The sequence below is a fragment of the Culex pipiens genome, chromosome 3, assembly GCF_016801865.2.
Source record: "Culex pipiens pallens isolate TS chromosome 3, TS_CPP_V2, whole genome shotgun sequence".
NCBI lineage: Eukaryota > Metazoa > Arthropoda > Insecta > Diptera > Culicidae > Culex > Culex pipiens.
The window spans coordinates 73,665,201-73,681,699 of record NC_068939.1 but is presented as its reverse complement, the minus strand read 5'-3'; the positions used below and the strand labels follow the sequence as shown (position 1 = coordinate 73,681,699).

At 31.5% G+C, this 16,499-nt stretch overlaps 1 protein-coding gene across 1 annotated transcript in view; it reads right to left on the bottom strand.

Moving 5' to 3' along the window:
• The window catches only part of LOC120430753 (uncharacterized), a 45,790-nt gene extending 30,480 nt beyond the window's left edge, over window positions 1–15,310 (bottom strand). Inside the window, exon 1 of the mRNA XM_052711136.1 lies at window positions 14,704–15,310. The gene's annotated coding sequence lies outside the window, so the exon portion shown is untranslated. The remainder of the gene's footprint in view (window positions 1–14,703) is intronic.
• Window positions 15,311–16,499: the final 1,189 nt, after the last annotated feature.

The following is a 16,499-nucleotide window of genomic DNA, read 5'->3' as shown; positions in this document are numbered from 1 at the left end:
CTTAAAAATCTGGATAACCTAATTATTGTGACCCACAAACCAAATTTAGTCAAAATAAACATTTTCTGGTAGGCCTAATTTACTTTTTATAAAACATATGGTACCTTTTTAAAAAAGAAATACCAGTTTCAGCGCCGTACCTAGGGGTTGGCGCAGTTGGCGACCGCCAAGAGCGCCAGCCCTTGGGGGGCGCCAAAATCGATGATTGTACATAATTTTCATGTCAGCTATAACATCTTCATTAGATATTTGAAACAGAAAGGGCACCGAATTATAAAATAGAATTACAATTAACTTATTTGGTTTAAAATATAAGCACAATATTTAGGGGCGCCAAAGTCAATTTTATGAATATTTCTACTGAAGTGTTTTTTGAAAATTCATACTTAATGCTAAATTATTTTTTTCATCGAAGAAGGGGCGCTCGAGCGACAGAAAGTTAAAGGAGTTTTAAAAGAAATTCTCAAAATAAAAACACGTTAAAGTTTGGACCGTTGTATAATGAAGTTTAAGTCATACCTTCCAGACTATAAAAATGTCCCGCTATTTGTTATTATCACGTTAATTTGGCTGTGAATCACAATATTCTATGAAATGGGAATTATTTTAACATTAAAACATATACCTTTCTTTTGAAATTTTTACATTCTCGAGTTAAAACAAATGGCCTTTGTAATAATTTCAGCACGATTTCCCCTTTTATAATCAACTTCGTGCATTGAAATTTGCATACTCTTTTTCAAAATACAAGGGTTTTTGAAATTGGAAAACTGTTGTAAATTTTCACCAATAAGACCAACATTATTTGATCAAGAAAAAAGTGTTTTTCAGAGCACATCACTTTTTATGTTTTAGCTTAACCAGTGTTGTTTACTTTTAAAATTGTCTAAAAAGCTTTGATAATGAAAAACAATCTATTTTTTAAGTTAAAACCAAAAAATAATATTTAATTAAGGTTTAAAATTATTTGTATAGTTTTGCGCACAAAAATATTTTTCTAGAATATAAAATTTAATTTTACGAATTAAAAATAAACAAATAAATACATATGAAAATAAATATCAATGCGAAACATAATTAAAAAAAAATAAATGATGAAATATATTCTCAAAAATCGTGTGGGCAAATCACTCAAAATTAATAAAAATTTCTCATCTTTATATTTTTTTTAACTTTTTTTTCTAAAAAAAACATACAATTCGTCGATACTTAGAAATTTTGGAAACTTATGATTGCAAAACAACTGAACGGCCCAAGTAGCAAGTAAAACATCGCTTTTTATTGTTTTTGTTGATCAATTGCTTCACTAGCGTTTTTATACGTTAATTATTGAACAAGTGTCAGAAAATTTGGTCAATTGTTCACATTTTGATCAAAAAACCATTATTCAACATGGTTGTGTAACACAACTGCCAAATCTAGCAACGGATTTAATCTTTAATTTAGTTCATTTTGAAGTTTATTCTGACTTAAATAAAACATGCTTGTAGAACTCGAAAAGCAAAATGACATTTGCAGACATGATGATTCATTTCATATATGTTATCATATGTTTAGCAAACTGCCCTATATAACGGTTCTAACGACGTTTACCTTACCCGGTTCAGTATCTTAAGGTCATGAGTTCTTATGACATGTTCAAAAAACGTTCTCTATGCAAGTATGACTTGCACCTGCAAAACTAGCTCGAAACACGGACTTTTCTAACGGATGAAGAGATGTTCAACAAAAGAAAAACGTGCGCTTTTTCCAGCGTTCAAGAGTTCTCGGGGACGTTCGGAAAACATAGTAAATGAGTTCAACAACCAGTTCGGAAATCTCTTGGCGAACAAATGTGCTACTAATGCATTTAAAAACACTTTTTTCATTGAAATGTTGAAACCGTGGCCGATAATTTAAATTTTTAAACTGTTTTTGACGAAATTTTGTTTTGCCGCTGCATGTTGAAAAATTATACTTCGATGCCGGTGTGCTCTTTTGAGCTAAGCTTGCTGGGATTCCCATCTAGATAGAACAAGATAGCACACGGTCATCGAATTATATTTTTTTAAATTTTTTTCGTTGTAATTATCGAAATGAAATCCAAAGCCAAGTCAGCTAATTATTTTTCGAATCCTGGAAAGTTCTTTGCTTTTACAATCAAATTAAGACTAGATCAGATCAAATTATGCAGGCTTAAAAATATAAAATTTGCTAACAAGTTATAGCAAAATTTATTATGATTGAGCATTTAATTCCGTGTATTTATCTGAGAAATAAATTTAAAAAAAAACTGCTGTCATTATCGATTTTATGAAATTTGAGAAAATATTCAGCCAAATTAACTCCTGTAATAAATTTTCAATTCAACCTATCTCATATTATATGAACAATAAAACATACAATAACAGTGTTTCTGAATTTTATCATATTTAGGTCTCCAATTGCAATTATAAAATCAAAACTCATATAAAAGCAATAATTAAAAATCAATATCAATTTATCAAAATGCTTGTTAATTTGGGAGGGGCGCCAAATTGATGTTTCGCCAAGGGCGCCGTAGACCCAAGGTACGGCTCTGACCAGTTTTAAAAGGATTTTCATCGACTTTAAAGGTTTCGACAGCAACTTGCAACAAAAACCAACAAACCTTCTCTATTCGCAAAACCCCACACCCGAAACAAAAATCCCATTCACTGACTCAGCACTATTGACTAAACTCCATCAAAGAAAAGCAGCAGCAGCCAGCCAGCCAAAGACACTTCACATAAACCCAGAAAGTGTGCAAAAGCAATCTCAATGGAAATTTCCACTCACATGAAACGAATTTGATATTCGGTCAGTCTGATATCCGCGGCGAGCAAGTCGCGTGATGGAGCTTCTGGCGCTTGGTTCTAAATTGGAGGATGCCAACAAAAAAATCCAACGTGCCAAAATGGTTATGACCTGCCGGTCTGACGTCGGACGGCTTGGCCGTTTGATTGAAGTGATTAAATGAACGGAGCAGCAGGGGGGGTGGCGAAATGTGATGGAAGATTTTCGCAACTTCAACTTGGATGAAGGTTATTAATTGGAGATTTAAAGTCAAAATAAGTATGATGAACTTTTACTATTGCAGTGCAGCTTTTTCTCAATTTCTTCGTAATACCCTATTTTAGAAAGTAGATCAAAACAATCTTTTTTTACCATGTTTCTTTTACAAGCCCATTTTTAAAGTTATGGCCGCCATAAAACTGTTGACAATCACTAAATTGCAGCAATCTCGTTAACCATCAAATCATACTCAAATGATTGAAAGTTTAAATCTAGTCGGAACACATATTTTTTATGGACTTATCAAGAAAAATACGAAAACGAAGTTGACTTTTTTTTTTTGTTCGTGATTAGATATATGGGTCATTCCATCTGAAGCGGAACAGCATTTGAAAATAACCCTCTCCGATCCTGCTCAAATTTGGCAGGGCTGTTGATACTATCAAAACATGCAAGAATCCCGAATTTCATCCAAATCGGACACCCCCCTCCATTTTTGTACCTCCCCAAAAAATCGACTTTTTGGCGATTTTTGAGCGAAACCCCAATTTTCAAACGGCGATAGCTCAGAAACCACAAAGTTTAGAAGGTCTGTCTTAGACTCAATTTTGAAGGAAATTGGACGTAGAATCCATTTCCGAGATCAAAATTTTGATTAATTTATTTTTTCTACCTGTATTGCGTAATTGAAAACTTGAAATGGCCGTATCTCAAAACACCCCAACTTATTTTTTTTATTTGACCTCATCATCGTGTTCCCCGGCCAATTTTACATAGAATCACTCATCGACAGAAAGGAATATGTTTCGTTCCAGAGATATCGAATTTTAAAGTTTTGTAAATTTGAGATTACCTACATTAGCTTCATTCGCCGCATCTGCTAGAAGCACTCAGGAGCGCTGTTCAATAACTACTACCTGGTCATTTATTGGAATAAGATTTAAATAATCTTTAGCAAGTTGGGCAAAATTAACTGTATAACACTGTATAACTGTATAACTGTAGTTAAATCGCAAATGTTTGCCCACTTTAAAAAAATGAGATGAATTTCTGTGCTAACCCACAGGATAGAGCAATAACGACACACAGTACAGGGCAGAATTGGATTCCGACGGAGCGAGCAGAAAAATGCAATTGATCTTGTAAGTAACACTGAACAAAAAGTGCACGATACATTATTGAGTAAAAAATATGAATTAAAATGAATAAAATTTGTTGATACGTTGTATTCTCGTGAAGAACGATCACAAGGAGTAGGAAAAGGATTTCTGGAAAGTATAAAACTGAAAAATGTAAGAAAATCACAAAGTTTCCTCTGCTGTTCCCAAAATTTAGTAACGATGATTTAGACACCGTCCGAAAATAATGTTTTTTTTCTTCCATCATTTCGGATTTTTGGAACGCAATACGGTTACTGTCCACACGTATTTTGATTTTTTTTTAAATTGATTGTACCTTGACCAAAATCATCCATTGATTAATTGGAGCTGGCTTGATTCAATATGATCAATCTTTTGAACCATAAAGCAGATTTTGGGGTTTTTGCTGAATGGCACTATTTTGCTACCGCTCATGACAAAGGCCCTAGTCATGGCCTCGGGGGTACTCTAAAACGGTTAGCAACTCGTAAAAAACGGTACATTCAAAATAACCCAACAAATATTCCCTGAACAAAAAATTGATTGATTAAGGTATTAGCTATTTAAAAATTGCCTGAAATTATAAAAATAAAAAATAAATTAATCATTTTCCAGAGCACCAGGTAGTAATTATTGAACAACGCTCCTGGGTGCTTCTAGCAGATGCGGCGAATGAAGCTAATTTAGGTAATCTCAAATACCCAAAACTTTAAAATTCGATATCTCTGGAACGAAACATATTCCTTTCTGTCGATAAGTGATTCTTATGTAAAATTGGCCGGGGAACACGATGGTGAGGTCAAATAAAAAAAATAAGTTGGGGTGTTTTGAGATACGGCCATTAAAAGTTTTCAATTGCGCAATACAGGTAGAAAAAATAAATTAATCAATATTTTGATCGCGGAAATGGATTCTACGTCCAATTTCCTTCAAAATTGAGTCCAAGGCAGACCTTCTAAGATTTGTGGTTCCTGAGCTATCGCCGTTTGAAAATAGGTACAAAAATGGAGGGGGTGGTCCGATTTGGACGAAATTCGGGATTCTTGCATGTTTTGATAGTATCAACAGCCCTGCCAAATTTGAGCAGGATCGGAGAGAGTAATTTTCAAATTTGCACTTTTTCGTGCACAGTTGAGATCGACCATATATTAGTTACGGAAATTGCTTTCCGCATAATTGATCGACGCCACCAACATCGTCAGCACTGCCGACAACAGTAACCCAAACTGCGAACAAAGCTAAACTTCGTTTACCTCGCCGCGATCAAAGCAAGTAGCTCGATTAATGCTCAGTAAGCAAAACCTCAGAACCTCATGTGTGAGGCTCTGGGGGACTTTTCGATTACAATAAAGGCAGAACATTTTGGACAGTCTAACTAACCACACGGCGTTATTAATTTCGAAACATCTTCCTTCTACCATGGACGTTTTATAACTTATTATATTATATTTTTTTATTAGAGTTCTATTTAAAAGTTTTAAAAATAAATATTACGTTTTTCAATCGATCGTGTTCAACATTTTTACTTAAAACTTTTGTTGATATGCATTGATTTCAGAAAATCTTAGAATTTCGCGGGATTTCGCGGAAATTAAGGAGTTACAAGAATTTCACGCTGTCCGCAAAATCATGAAAAATCACTAACCCTAAATATTTCGATACAACAGGCAAAAAATGGTTTACGTAAACATGAACAAAGCTCGTGCAATCGGGAACCATTATCTGTGCTCCAAAACTTATCACGTGAACATCACCACCATCACTTTCAGAATTAATCGAACTCGTGTCGATAAATCAATTATCGGCTGGATAAATTCACACGTCCGCGCACAACCCGTTTCCAATAAGTAATATCCCCCTGGAGAACATAAAGCCGTCCATCGTCATTCATTACCATTACACTTGGATGGAACCATTCAAGTCGATTCTTACAACTCCTTTCCATTATAGAGCCAATTTGTTCGATCCGTTCTTGGTTACTTCCACTAAGTAACTGTACCAGCGCCATATTTTCACACAGCTCTGTTTTTCCTGTCTTTTATAGAAGAGAGCCTTCTTTTTCATTTGTAAACTATTTTCATCTCATCTGAACTCTGACAATTTATTTGAAAAATGTTTAAAAGTCGTTTTAACGCACTGTTATTGTCTACCGTTAAAATAAATTTAAATTAAAATGAGAGGTCCAATAAACCAGCGGATATTCAAGAATACCCAAAAAGAAAAAAAAATGGGTTTATTGGACCGTTTAAAAAATAACTCCAGACATGAAAGTGAATAAAATTTTTAACCAGCTGATAAAAAGGTAGTTTTCCCCTATGTACAAATAAACACGCAAAAGAGCGACCAGGAAGATCAAATAAGCTAGAAAAACGTGCGTAACATCAAAAAGAATAGAAAAACTCGATTTTCCACTCTCCCGGCGATGGACGTCACCCGTCGAGCCTCTCCCATTCACTCACACACACACAGAAACAGTAACACGCACACACAACCGCCAAACCCTGTGTCCTTGCGTCGCGTTTCACCCACGTGATTTTCGCACACCCGACGACAGCTTGCTGGTTGAATCGATCGATTTTCCACCCACAACATCACACTACATTAGCACAATTACAAATTAGGAAAGGGGCAATGTAATTATTTTACAGCGAAATGTTTTTTGTTATTTTGACAAACATTCAAAAGAAAATATCTATAGTTGATTTAAAACAAACTCCTTTAAAGATATTATTTCAGAATGTCTATATTTAGTCTGCAGCTAAGCCCTTCCAATAAACAAAGGCTTCCAATATTGCTGATTTATGAAAACTTGAGCCACCCCGCTGCTAACTGTTAAACTATAAATAAAACATTGTATTAAATTTCGCCAAACTGATGACCCACCAACCCACGCTGGGACACCACAATAAGTCGGGTAAAACTGGTTAGAGCAGCAAACCAAAGCATCGCTCTATAGTTAACGGCTTGATTTATTTCTGCTCACTTTGACACCGGGAACGCAAAATGGTTCTGTGAACCATCATGCAGGGACTGGGAAATGATTTGTTTTGCGGGAAACCTATATTTATTTTTTCGCAGTACATTTGCGGTTTCGATAGGAGGTTCTAACCGCGGGGTAGGTAGGTAGAGTTTGAGTTTGAAATTGTGAGACACAGTTTTATGGTGACGCAGCGGATAAAGACATAAGCGATAAAATTCTCTAAATCTTAAAAAAAATCAAACAAGTCTTCCTCTGTTACTTTCTCCTTCTAGAAAACTAGAAATATTAATCAAAATCATGTCTGAACCAGCTGTCATAATTCACCCCATGTCTCCCAATTTTGTAACTTTATGGGACCAATGATTTTAAAATGTATTGGACAAAATTATAAAGTTACTTATGTGCATTCAATTGAATTCAATTCTCTTATGCAAATCTTGTCTCAAGATTATAAATTTTAGATAAATAATCTCAAAGTCTAAATTATTCAAAGCTGGGAACAACAGTACAAAAGTTGGGCAACAGAAATGACGATAATATCCATAATATTATTATGGAATAAAATAAACTTTTGTTTTTTTTTTAAAGAATAATCTGTGTCATAAATATCAATAAACGATAATTTTTACATTTTTAAATAATTGTGCATGAGTGAAACAAAAACTTTCATTTGATGATTCCTGCATCAAAATATGAGAGAGTATAGCGAACAACAGTTCGTGAGAGCTCACTCTTTGTCTCCTGATCCCCAGCAAGTGCATTCTCTTTCTATCACTTGTCAATTTTTCCGCAACCACACGCTCTCACCGCTGAGTCTTTTGTTCTCTCAGGAAACCGCAATGCAAAACGCAAGGATTGTTAGGATTACAAGAAGAATTAGTTAGGTTCAGGTAATAGCTTTCGAGAAATTTCAATTTAAGGTATCAAAATTATGGTGCGCTTGTGCTACCATGTGCGTTAGGGGAAAGTGGGGCAAGTTTAACAATCTAAGGAAATGCTCGTTATAACTCATTAACAGTCAAAACCCGAAGCCTGCAAAATGCGTTACAGTAAATTTTCGCAGGCTTGGGAAATATGCAAAATAGCACCAAACTTCAATGTTTTATAGTGTTTTGGAATCGTCAGAATGTCTACTTTAAGGAAAAAATATGCAAATTAGTGGATTTTTGGGCGGGGCTCGGGGGGGAGGGGGTGAACGAAAAAATATCCGAGCAAAATGCGTTACAGTAAATTTGTAAAATTTATATCTTATGCAAAACATGACCAAAACTCAAAGTTTTATAGTGCTTTGGAAAGGTCTTCACATGAACTTTATGTTAAAAATATAAAAAGACTACGTTTTCCATAAAGTTTTACTAAAAAAGTTAAGTAAACATTTATTGTTCTATATACTAATATCAGTAAGAGAGTAAAAACATGACTTTTCATTAGAAACATAATCATGCGACATATCCAACTTCTCCAAATTTCATGAATAGTCATTCTGCAACAAAATTGAACCGATTCAGCTGAACCGGTTCACCCAACCGGTTCAATAGTTGTACCGGTTGAACATTACTGGCACAAAATGTATCATGCGACATTTCTAACTCTTTCAAATTGCCTGAAAAGTCATTATGTAGCAAAATTGAACCGATTCAGCTGAACCGGTTCATCCAACCGGTTCGATAGTTGTACCGGTTAAACATTTCTGGCACAAAATGTAGCATGCGACATATCTAACTCTTTCAAATTGCCTGAAAAGTCATTCTGTAGCAACATTGAACCGATTCAGCTGAACCGGTTCATCCAACCGGTTCGATAGTTGTACCGGTTGAACATTTCTGGCACAAAATGTAGCATGCGACATATCTAACTCTTTCAAATTGCCTGAAAAGTCATTATGTAGCAAAATTGAACCGATTCAGCTGAACCGGTTCATCCAACCGGTTCGATAGTTGTACCGGTTGAACATTTCTGGCACAAAATGTAGCATGCGACATGTCTAACTCTTTCAAATTGCCTGAAAAGTCATTCTGTAACAAAATTGAACCGATTCAGCAGAACCGGTTCATCCAACCGGTTCGATAGTTGTACCGGTTGAACATTTCTGGCACAAAATGTAGCATGCGACATATCTAACTCTTTCAAATTGCCTGAAAAGTCATTCTGTAACAAAATTGAACCGATTCAGCTGAACCGGTTCATCTAATCTAATTTAAAGAATTTAAAAAAAATCAAGAATTTAAAGAATTCAAAGAATTTACAGAATTTAAAGATTTTAAAGAATTTAAAGAATTTTAAGAATTTTAAGAATTTTAAAAATTTTAAGAATTTAAAGAATTTAAAGAATTTAAAGAATTTAAAGAATTTAAAGAATTTAAAGAATTTAAAGAATTTAAAGAATTTACAGAATTTAAAGAATTTAAAGAATTTAAAGAATTTAAAGAATTTAAAGAATTTAAAGAATTTAAAGAATTTAAAGAATTTAAAGAATTTAAAGAATTTAAAGAATTTAAAGAATTTAAAGAATTTAAAGAATTTAAAGAATTTAAAGAATTTAAAGAATTTAAAGAATTTAAAGAATTTCAAGAATTTCAAGAATTTCAAGAATTTCAAGAATTTAAAGAATTTAAAGAATTTAAAGAATTTAAAGAATTTAAAGAATTTAAAGAATTTAAAGAATTTAAAGAATTTAAAGAATTTAAAGAATTTAAAGAATTTAAAGAATTTAAAGAATTTAAAGAATTTAAAGAATTTAAAGAATTTAAAGAATTTAAAGAATTTAAAGAATTTAAAGAATTTAAAGAATTTAAAGAATTTAAAGAATTTAAAGAATTTAAAGAATTTAAAGAATTTAAAGAATTTAAAGAATTTAAAGAATTTAAAGAATTTAAAGAATTTAAAGAATTTAAAGAATTTAAAGAATTTAAAGAATTTAAAGAATTTAAAGAATTTAAAGAATTTAAAGAATTTAAAGAATTTAAAGAATTTAAAGAATTTAAAGAATTTAAAGAATTTAAAGAATTTAAAGAATTTAAAGAATTTAAAGAATTTAAAGAATACAAAGAATTTAAAGAATTTAAAGAATTTAAAGAATTTAAAGAATTTAAAGAATTTAAAGAATTTAAAGAATTTAAAGAATTTAAAGAATTTAAAGAATTTAAAGAATTTAAAGAATTTAAAGAATTTCAAGAATTTAAAGAATTTAAAGAATTTAAAGAATTTAAAGAATTTCAAGAATTTCAAGAATTTAAAGAATTTAAAGAATTTAAAGAATTTAAAGAATTTAAAGAATTTAAAGAATTTAAAGAATTTAAAGAATTTAAAGAATTTAAAGAATTTAAAGAATTTAAAGAATTTAAAGAATTTAAAGAATTTAAAGAATTTAAAGAATTTAAAGAATTTAAAGAATTTAAAGAATTTAAAGAATTTGAAAAAAATTAAAAATTTAAAGAATTTTAAGAATTTTAAGAATTTTAAGAATTTTAAGAATTTTAAGAATTTAAAGAATTTTAAGAATTTTAAGAATTTTAAGAATTTTAAGAATTTTAAGAATTTTAAGAATTTTAAGAATTTTAAGAATTTTAAGAATTTTAAGAATTTTAAGAATTTTAAGAATTTTAAGAATTTTAAGAATTTTAAGAATTTTAAGAATTTTAAGAATTTTAAGAATTTTAGGAATTTTAAGAATTTTAAGAATTTTAAGAATTTTAAGAATTTTAAGAATTTTAAGAATTTTAAGAATTTTAAGAATTTTAAGAATTTTAAGAATTTTAAGAATTTTAAAATTTTTAAGAATTTTAAGAATTTTAAGAATTTTAAGAATTTTAAGAATTTTAAGAATTTTAAGAATTTTAAGAATTTTAAGAATTTTAAGAATTTTAAGAATTTTAAGAATTTTAAGAATTTCAAGAATTTTAAGAATTTTAAGAATTTTACGAATTTTAAGAATTTTAAGAATTTTAAGAATTTTAAGAATTTTAAGAATTTTAAGAATTTTAAGAATTTTAAGAATTTTAAGAATTTTAAGAATTTTAAGAATTTTAAGAATTTTAAGAATTTTAAGAATTTTAAGAATTTTAAGAATTTTAAGAATTTTAAGAATTTTAAGAATTTTAAGAATTTGAAGAATTTTAAGAATTTTAAGAATTTTTAGAATTTTAAGAATTTTAAGAATTTTAAGAATTTTAAGAATTTTAAGAATTTTAAGAATTTTAAGAATTTTAAGAATTTTAAGAATTTTAAGAATTTTAAGAATTTTAAGAATTTTAAGAATTTCAAGAATTTTAAGAATTTTAAGAATTTTACGAATTTTAAGAATTATAAGAATTTTAAGAATTTTAAGAATTTTAAGAATTTTAAGAATTTTAAGAATTTTAAGAATTTTAAGAATTTTAAGAATTTTAAGAATTTTAAGAATTTTAAGAATTTTAAGAATTTTAAGAATTTTAAGAATTTTAAGAATTTTAAGAATTTTAAGAATTTTAAGAATTTTAAGAATTTTAAGAATTTTAAGAATTTTAAGAATTTTAAGAATTTTAAGAATTTAGAGAATATAAAGAATTTAAAAAATTAAAGAATTTAAGGAAGCATAACTTTTCAACCGGTAAGATGAACCGGTTCAGCCGAATCGGTTCAATTTTGTTACAGAATGACTTTTCAGGCAATTTGAAAGAGTTAGATATGTCGCATGATACTTGTTGTGCCAGAAATGTTCAACCGGTACAACTATCGAACCGGCTGGATGAACCGGTTCAGCTGAATTGGTTCAATTTTGTTACAGAATGACTTTTCAGGCAATTTGAAAGAGTTAGATATGTCGCATGCTACATTTTGTGCCAGAAATGTTCAACCGGTACAACTATCGAACCGGTTGGATGAACCGGTTCAGCTGAATCGGTTCAATTATGTTACAAAATGACTTTTCAGGCAATTTGAAAGAGTTAGATATGTCGCATTCTACATTTTGTGCCAGAAATGTTCAACCGGTACAACTATTGAACCGGTTGGATGAACCGGTTCAACTGAATCGGTTCAATTTTGCTACAGAATGACTTTTCAGGCAATTTGAAAGAGTTAGACATGTCGCATGATACATTTTGTGCCAGAAATGTTCAACCGGTACAACTATTGAACCGGTTGGGTGAACCGGTTCAGCTGAATCGGTTCAATTTTGTTGCAGAATGACTATTCATGAAATTTGGAGAAGTTAGATATGTCGCATGATTATGTTTCTAATGAAAAGTCATGTTTTTATTCTCTTACTGATATTAGTATATAGAACAATAAATGTTTACTTAACTTTTTTAGTAAAACTTTATGGAAAACGTAGTCTTTTTATATTTTTAACATAAAGTTCATGTGAAGACCTTTCCAAAGCACTATAAAACTTTGAGTTTTGGTCATGTTTTGCATAAGATATAAATTTTACAAATTTACTGTAACGCATTTTGCTCGGATATTTTTTCGTTCACCCCCTCCCCCCCGAGCCCCGCCCAAAAATCCACTAATTTGCATATTTTTTCCTTAAAGTAGACATTCTGACGATTCCAAAACACTATAAAACATTGAAGTTTGGTGCTATTTTGCATATTTCCCAAGCCTGCGAAAATTTACTGTAACGCATTTTGCAGGCTTCGGGTTGTACAGGGAAATTTTTTTCTTCGGGTCTTGACTGTTAAAAAAGTTAAAAAATCTGTCGGATTTTATTATAATCATCTTATTCCAGGTCTTGACTAAGACTTTGATAGAACAAGTTTTTGAAAAATCCTGTTTTTTATGTTATAAAATGATTTTTTTTTATTTTCTGTACGTTCTACTCAACTAGTGGGGCAAGACGAACAATCCGTTGGGGCAAAAGGAACAATGCATAAAAAAACATGTTAATTTGCTGACAATTAAACTGTTATCTCTTAAATACATCAGATTAGAATGTTTTGGAAAGTTTCTTTCATTTTTAGGTTAAATAATATTTACTAAAAATTTGATCGTTCTTAAGAAAAAAAAATTACCTAGATGATAAATAATAAATTTTCATAACATCACTATATTTTGCATGCACAATTTTTTTAACAATTGTTTATCAGTTTTTAAGTATTTTTATGTATTTATTTCCCAATAAAATATGTTGTTGCAGCAATTCGTATTTTTTCCATACTAAAAATCCATATGGTACACTTGCCCCACCTGAACAAGATTTTTAAAAGCTCTCAACAAAAATAACCAAAAGTTAAATCATACTTTATAATAGGTGCAAGTCATTGGTAGGGACACTACTGATCTAGGAAAAATAGCATTTTGATAAAATAAGCCTTAAAACGAACCCAAAGCCTTATTTTGTACTTTCCAAATATTATAAGAAAACAAAGGTTTTGAAAAAAAAACTCCATTAAATCTTATGCCCCGTGACGTTTACGTCGTTCTGGCGGTTATGTGGTAGTAGAATCAGCTAATTGCATTGCTAGCAACGATTCCTCATACTAGAAATAATCAAAATTGTAAAAATTACGGCCGTATGAGCGATTGTTCCTCTTGCCCCATATGGTCGTCTTGCTCCACCTTCCCCTATATGGTTAAATATAAATCAATGGAAGCCTGATTATGTTATTTTTATTTATTGCTTAAAACTTAAGCATTAAACAAATATACAAAAAATACATTTTCAAAAATATTCAAAATTAAAGAATGCAAACTTATTTAAAAACTCACGCCAAATATTTGAAAACTGAGTTATTTAGAGGTGGGCAAAATAGCTTTTTTTGGGAGCCGCTCATTTTCGCGTTTTTGCGTTTTTTTTTCAGCTACATTCAAACATATGCTGATATTTTATTTTGAGAAAATATTCTACGAACTCTTTTCTACATTCTGATTTAATCGGTAAAGTCTGAAAAAAAATCCTGAATATCATGGGCTATTTAGAAGTTTTTGTAAATTTGTTTTTGTTTAATCGAATCATGAACCAAAAAAAATCTGAAAAATTCGTTGACAAATTCAAGTTTTCCAGGATTTTTCTTATAACATACAATTATAAAACAGAAGTAAAAAAATGCCATTTCTGAATTCCTTTAAAATGCAAAATAAAGTATATCACCATGTTGAAATGATTGAAAATAGGTTTATTACCCCTATAACCCTTTGCGGCATCTTCCAATAATTGGCAAATTCTCCTTCTAGCAAAAAAAAACATCCTGCCAACTCGACCTTCCCTCAATGTCCTTATATTTCAACAACTTTCGATAAAATCGCGGAACGCGGGTATCACCACTTATGTAACATCACACACACACTTACAACCACACGTGCACAGAGTTCAGCAGAGATGTTCATCTCGTTTTTCTCTCTCGCTCACAGACTCAGGACCAGAACACTTTACGTACTTCATTGTACAATCCACTCCACTCGAAGGGAAGAGGAGTGGAAAATCGAGCAAAAAGTGAACATAAAATAAAATTTGCGGTTATCCTTGCCTGTAATTTTGTTCTTGTTGTTGATGTTGTTGTAAGGTTTGCAACCTTTGAAGCTTATGCTAATTATTATGGGTTTTCCTTATAGTTACACGATGTAATAATGTAGAGGTTATTAAATGCTCACTTGTAACGTAGTATTATATAGGGATATAGTAGTGTGGATAATGTCTTTTGATTTCAACTTAATTAAACACTTTTATGATTAATTTAACCGATAAAAAAGAAAACTTGTAAAACAAAATGCACTGAGTTTCGACGAAAGGTCCTCGTTCACACCGATATACGTTTTACAGTCCGTTTGTGATGGTGTGTCCAACGAATTTCACAACGTTCTTATTTTCGTTTTTCACTTTTAGGTTCACTTTTACCGCCACTTTCGAATCCCGCGTGTGCACACACTGCGACGAGTGATTTTTCCAAATATAACTTTTCCCCTGCCGAGAGCACTTTTCCACACCAAGAGGAAAGGAGAAAAAACACTTTTCCTTTCCCTTCTTGTATTTCGCGTAAAAATGCTTCGTCTTTTTCACCGAAGGGAAGAGTCCTTTTTTCTGCGATGGAAAAACTGCCCTTTTCACAGGATACAACAATGGGACGATAGTCTCACTTTTAAAGTGTGATAAAGAATTTCCTTCTTTTTTTTTCTTTTCTTTTTTCTCACAAACGAACGCTCGAACGAAGTAACTTGAGGGCACTGGGCTTAAGACGTCTTAGCTCTTCCGATGACCGAATGAAACTGACCGCCCCGATGTGCCGGAGAGTCTCTTTTACTCCCTGGTGCTTGTTGGTGAGAATCTGTAGAGGAGTATAGAACGAAATGAACTCCACGTTTTCACTTCGGAAGTGTATTGCAATTTGTAACGAAAAATGTTCAAATGATATAGATGATACCTACATAGCAATTAGTTTTATGCAAATGTTTGATTTAATAGATAAGAAAATTTTGGCTTTTTTTAAAAAGCCAATGAAATTTATCAGATACATTCTGCAACGTCACGAAATTTTTCACTTTTTTCGAAATATGTCTCGAACCTGTCCCAAAATTAAATGCGTAATTCTCCGCCAACTCACACAGCAGTTGCCCCGACCCCTCTTCGGTTTGCGTGAAACTTTGTCCTAAGGGGTAACTTTTGTCCCTGATCACGAATCCGAGGTCCGTTTTTTGATATCTCGTGACGGAGGGGCGGTACGACCCCTTCCATTTTAGAACATGCGAAAAAAGAGGTGTTTTTCAATAATTTGCAGCCTGAAACGGTGATGAGATAGAAATTTGGTGTCAAAGGGACTTTTATGTAAAATAAGACGCCCGATTTGATGGCGTACTCAGAATTCCGAAAAAACGTATTTTTCATCGAAAAAAAACACTAAAAAAGTTTTAAAAACTCTGCCATTTTCCGTTACTCGACTGTAAAAAAATTTGGAACATGTCATTTTAAGGGAAATTTAATGTACTTTTCGAATCTACATTGACCCAGAAGGGTCATTTTTTCATTTAGAACAAAATTTTTCATTTTAAAATTTCGTGTTTTTTCTAACTTTGCAGGGTTATTTTTTAGAGTGTAACAATGTTCTACAAAGTTGTAGAGCAGACAATTACAAAAAAATTGATATGTAGACATAAGGGGTTTGCTAATAAACGTCACGAGTTATCGCAATTTTACGAAAAAAAAGTTTTGAAAAAGTTGGTCATCGTTGATCATGGCCGTTCATGGTCACCCGCGACAGACACGGACGACGAAACAAAGAGAAACGCAAAAAGTAACTTTTTCAAAACTTTTTTTCGTAAAATCGCGATATCTCGTGATGTTTATAAGCAAACCCCTTATGTCTGTATATCAAAATTTTTGAAATTGTCTGCTCTACAACTTTGTAGAACATTGTTACACTCTAAAAAATAACCCTGCAAAGTTAGAAAAAACA